Source organism: Marmota flaviventris, chromosome 1 (assembly GCF_047511675.1).
Source record: "Marmota flaviventris isolate mMarFla1 chromosome 1, mMarFla1.hap1, whole genome shotgun sequence".
In the NCBI taxonomy this organism is placed as follows: domain Eukaryota; kingdom Metazoa; phylum Chordata; class Mammalia; order Rodentia; family Sciuridae; genus Marmota; species Marmota flaviventris.
Window position 1 is genome coordinate 12,844,243 of NC_092498.1, and position 5,775 is coordinate 12,850,017.

Genomic DNA, 5,775 nt, shown 5'->3' on the forward strand with positions numbered 1-5,775 from the left:
TGTGGGAAGAGTGAAGAGGAGGCTATGAAGCCATATTCTACACAGTCACCCATGGACAACTAAATTTGCCTGCACCCCAGAGACACAAGTCCACCAGCAGAGGAACCTGGTGCCCAGGGCAGGTCAGGTAGGTGAGACTCTCCCAGCAGTCAAGGAAAGGAAGGAAGCTGAGGGCCCTCATGACCCCATAAGGTAGGATCTGGTTGTGGCTTTACAGTCTCTGGCAGCACCCACAGCCTCAGGAAACCCTCCAGGGGATAGTTAATTTTTTACATGGATAATAAGAGCAAGGCTCAAACCCACTTGCAGGTATTTAAGAAAATTGAAAATTAAGCAAAATCTAAGAAGTAGAAATGAGAAATAGGAAAGAAAAGAATGAGAATAAAAAGAAAGGAATAATAAGAAGAATTGCTTTGGTGCTAATACCATGCTGTTTTTGTTACTGTTGCTCTGTAGTATAGTTTAAGATCTGGTATAGCGATGCCACCTGTTTCACTCTCCCTGCTAAGGATTGCTTTAGCTATTCTGGGTCTCTTATTTTTCAAGATGAATTTCATATTGCTTTTTCTATTTCTATGAGGAATGCCATTGGGATTTTGATTGGAATTGCATTAAATCTGTATAGTGCTTTTGGTAGTATGGTCATTTTGATAATCTCAGTTCTGCCCATCCAAGTTCAAGGTAGATGTTTCCATCTTCTAAGGTCTTCTTTGATTTCTCTCTTTAGGGTTCTGTAGTTATTGTATAGATTTTTCACCTTTTTCGTTAAGTGGATTCCCAAGTATCTTTTTTTTTTTTTTGAGGTTATTGTGAATGGGGTAGTTTTCCTCATTTCTTTCTCAGAGAATTTGTCACTGATATACAGAAATGCCTTTGATTTATGTTGATTTTATATCCTGCTACTTTGCTGAATTCATTTACTAGTTCTAGAAGTTTTCTGGTGGAGTTTTTTGGGTCTTCTAGGTATAGAATCATATCGTCAGCAAATATGCTAATTTAAGTTCTTCTTTTCCTATACATATCCCTTTAATTTCTTTCATCTGTCTAATTGCTCTGGCCAGTGTTTCAAGAATTATGTTGAATAGATGTGGTGAAAGAGGACATCCCTGTCTTGTTCCAGGTTTTAGAGGGAATGCCTTCAATTTTTCTCCAGTTAGAATGATGTTGTCCTGAGGCTTAGCGTAGATAGCCTTTACATTGTTGAGATATGTTCCTGTTGTCCCTAGTTTTTCTAGTGTTTTGAGCATAAAGGGATGCTGTATTTTGTCAAATGCTTTTTCTGTGTCTATTGAGATGATCATATGATTCTTATCTTTAAATAGGATGGAATCAAACTAAAAAGTTTCTTCTCAGCAAAGAAACAATCTGTGAGGTGAACAGAGAGTCTACATCCTGGGAGCAAATTTTTACCCCTCACACATCAGATAGAGCACTAATCTCTATGGTATATAAAGAACTCAAAAAGCTAAGCACCAAAACAACAAATAACCCAATCAACAAATGGGCCAAAGACCTAAACAGACACTTCTCAGAAGAGGATATACAATCAAACAACAAATATATGAAAAAATGCTCAGCATCTCTAGCAATTAGAGAAATGCAAATAAAAACTACTCTAAGATATCATCTCACTCCAGTCAGAATGGCAGCTATTATGAAGACAAACAACAATAAGTATTAGCAAGGATGTGTGTGTGTGTGGGGGGAAGCTACACTCATACATTGCTGGTAGAACTGCAAATTGGTGCAGCCAATATCGAAAGCAGTATGGAGATTCCTTGGAAAACTGGGAATGGAACCACCATTTGACCCACCTATCCCTCTCCTTGGACTATACTCAAAGGACTTAAAAACAGCATACTACAGGGACACAGCCACATCAATGTTTATGGCAGCATAATTCACAATAGCTAAACTGCGAGCCAACCTAGATGTCCTTCAGTAGATGAATTAATTTTAAATATGTGGCATATATACACAGTGGAAATTTTACTCAGCAATAAGAGAATAAAATCATGGCATTTGCAGGTAAATGGATGGTGTTGGAGAAGATAATGCTAAGTGAAATTAGCTAATCCCCAAAAAACAAATGCCAAATGTTTTCTCTGATATAAGGGGGCTGACTCATATTTTGGTAGGGAGGGGAAGCATGGGAGGAATAGATGAATTCTAGATAGGGCAGAGGGGTGGGAGGGAAAAGGAAGGGACAGGGGATTAGCAAAGATGGTGGAATGTGATAGACATCATTATCCAAAGTATAGGTATAAAGACATGAATTGGGTGTCAACATACTTTATATACAGAGATATAAAAATTTTTGGTATATATATATGTATAATAAGAATTGTAATGCATTCAGCTGTCATTTTTTTAATCAATGAAAAAATAAATAAATAAAAATAGAAAGAATAAGAAGAATTGCTGTTTTATTATTCTTAAACTGTAGCACGAACAGAAATACCAGGGATTTGGTCAAATTATGTCTATTTCTAAAACCTGTCTCCAGAAGTTCTGATTCTGGAATTCTGAGTCTTTCCTAGAATATGACTATTTAACTTACACCTCAGGTGGTACTAAGGCAAGTTCTTAGACTGCACCACAGATTAAAATTTTTTGAGCCAAGGTTTTAAAAAGACTAAACCTATCAAAAAGAAGACCACTTTTCCATTCAACCAGAATTTTAAGATTTAGGTAGAATAAGAATTTTTATGGGAAAGGAAATCTATCTAAGATTTAATTCTGGAAACCGCACTAAAAACAAAGAGAACACAGAGAGGAAATGGATGTGAAGGAAACTGAAGGGAAGAAAGATTTTCAGGACTTGGGGCATGGTCAGCATGTGTCAAATGCTTCAAGAGACCAAGCAGGCAAGGAAACAGAATGAGACTTTTGGTTTTGAAAGTTTTGTAAAGTTTCAATCTTTAGAACAGTTTTGTAAGAATGGAAATATTCCAGGAAAAATCAAAGATAGCCTCCAGGGAGTGGATCATTTACAACAGAAGCAGAAGTGTAGGCCACCAAGAGCAAGAGTGGACCTGGGGTGGTAGTGGAAAGAAGAGAACATTCTGGAACACTCTCTTCTGGAGATCTGTGAGAGTGACCTGAAATGAGAAGCCATGATATCAGGTGAGCAGAAAAGGGAGGGCTTCTGTTCCAAGGACTCAGAATGGAATTATGGAATTTTGCCCAAAATAAGAAGTAAATTTGAATTTCTGGGTGCAAGATAACCGTGTCCAGCTTGTACTGAAATAAGAGCAGGTGTGACTAGAGCAAATACATAGTGTCTCAAAAGATGAATGGCAGGTGGCGACCAGATTTGCAAACAGAGTGGATGGTTAAATTTTAACAGAAGTGCTTTGATTCTGAATCTTCTCCATGTGAGTGCAGCCTCCTACCAGGTAGAGCAAACCCCAGATCACCTCTTGCACTGGCCTGGATGCTGAATGCATTGTCTCTCCATACAATGGTGTCCACTGAGGATTTTTTAAACTGCTGCCACATTAGATGTTTTTCCACTGTGAACATATCAATCTTCCCTCCCCTTTCAGCTCCAATTAAGCACTTGTCAGTCTGAAGTTGTCACACAGCTGTCATGCTGAAAATTAACATGCTTTTGTGTCATTTGGACTTAATCCTTTAAAACAAGATTATCCAGAGTCTTTACTTGGTTTGATATTTTTTTTCCAAACAAAGAATTTGATCTCCATCCAAACTCTTCTCCTTTCCCAGGGTCTGTATCTAGCAAATGAAATTATTGCCCCTCACTCCTTACTTATGATGCATATCTTTTGTGTTCCCTAGTTCCTCATCAGGGAATTGCTTTCCTTGAAAACTTTATCCCACACAGGTCAGAGGGACAGGCTTCCAGCTCCTTGTTGTCGTAAATAACCTATAACCCAACCCTCTTGCCTCATGTTGAAAAGAGCAGGATCAGGTTTTTTCCATGTTCTGGATTTATAATCTAGCATGACAGAAAGTCAAGCTGGTCCTTCTCAACAAGGCTGGAGGGCTGACATCTGAATCTATAACCTTCTCATCACTTCCAGATCTGAGAAATGGAAATGACAATTTATGGCAAAAAAGAATAATGCGGTCAACAAGGCGGAAAAAAGAAATAAGAGTTGTCAAGTCAACCATGTCATGGTTCCAAAACTTTGTTCCAATTTGCTTCTGAGAAATCCCTGTGTTCTTTTTGGGGAGTTCTATGGGACACATATTTAGCCTTAGAGTAAATTCCCCTTTGCCTTGAGCTGTCTCTAATTAGTTTCTGTTATTTTCTGCAAACCTCATGCCACCTGCTTCCTGAGCTGGGCCTGGGGTGGGTTTGTGCACGGAGATCAGCGAATATTTCACAGTGTGGATTCACTGCTGGCACACAGGTATGTAGCTGAATCCTGCAGCTCCGTAGGCTGGATCTCCAGGCTGCAGGATGAGTTTTGAGAGCACTCAGCTGAAAATCTTTCCTTGGGCATCCCTGATTGATCAGAGACCTTATTATACTGGAAAGAAACCAAGAACTTGAACTGTTTTTCCAGGATCTGTTGATACCAGAAAAGGTAGTTGTGTCCTTTTATTGGAACACAAAACATTTTTACTCTCTGTCCTTTCTCTTTAATCAGATGCCTTGGAGTCTGAGTCACTTCTTGACCAAGAGAGCCTGTAGAGAAAGCAGACAGGAGTTGGAGGCTGAGGCCAGCAGGGAGTCTGACAACATGGAGGAAAGGCTGAGAGCAGGGACCAGGGTTTCCCAAAGGGACTTGCCTGCAGACAGGAGACAAAGGACCATGAAGCAGGTGCGTATCGTACACATGGTATCTGGGAAAGAGCAGAGGCGGGAGGCTTTCTCTGAGACTCGCTCTGACACTAATTGCAGCTTCTCTGTGACGTCATCACCTGGTGGAATCCAATGGTCTCTGTTCTGCTCTGTACAAGTAACCAAATTAGGCAGAATATATGCAACAACCATATTCTTTCGTTGGAAAACAGGCAACACAGGACAGCAATTCTGCTAAAGCAAGAAAAAATATGTGGCAATGTCTATTCAGAGGGAGGGGAGAAACAGTACAACCAATTCTGAGTTGTAGGACAGAGTTTGAAAGATTAGACAGGTAGGTGGCTAGAATTTGTGAGGAAGACTGCCAGAGAGGAGGAAACTACTCAGAGAACCCAGTATCTTCCCAGGGATCGGCTTACATTTCCCACTAAACAGCAGCAATCTATGTGTGGGGTGAGACTCTAGGAGGCATTACATTAGGACCTCATAAGGACTCCCCAGCATCCGCAGAAGGGCATGCTTTCAGAGAGGGACACAATTAGGCTGAAACAGGAGTTGGCAAACTGCACCCACAGGCTGGTCACCTGCCACCTGCTTCTGCAAACAGTTTTATGGAGCCAGGGGAAATATTTCCAGAATGCCAATGTAAAGAGCTTTGCGTATGCTCTTCCCAGAGGGGGAAAAAAAAAGTCACTGCTGAAAATTTAAAAACTACTACCAGAGGTCTCTGATAATTGTGCTAAAGACATCCAGCAAATAAAGAAACATTTATTCAGGAAAATCTAAATCTCAGTAAAAGTAGTGAGGCAGGATAGGGGGTCTGTGGCCTTTGAGCCAGGACCCAGTCCCTCCCTCAGTACCCTGAAGCTCAGGGTGACAGAAGCTGTACTCCCGGTGGGGTGGTCAAGAGCAGTGCACCCTTCTACCACCTCCTAGTCCAGGGCCACAGTTTCTCTCTACCCCTGTTCCTCTACTCACTACTCCTTGCAGTAACTATCTGC

General features: G+C 40.6%; 1 long non-coding RNA gene across 1 annotated transcript; it reads right to left on the reverse strand.

Moving 5' to 3' along the window:
- Positions 1-4,361: 4,361 nt before the first annotated feature.
- On the reverse strand, positions 4,362-4,981 carry LOC139704566 (uncharacterized). The gene is made up of 2 exons (XR_011706433.1): positions 4,762-4,981; positions 4,362-4,657 (listed from the first exon to the last, which is right to left on the reverse strand). It is a non-coding gene; the product is annotated as an uncharacterized lncRNA (long non-coding RNA).
- Positions 4,982-5,775: the final 794 nt, after the last annotated feature.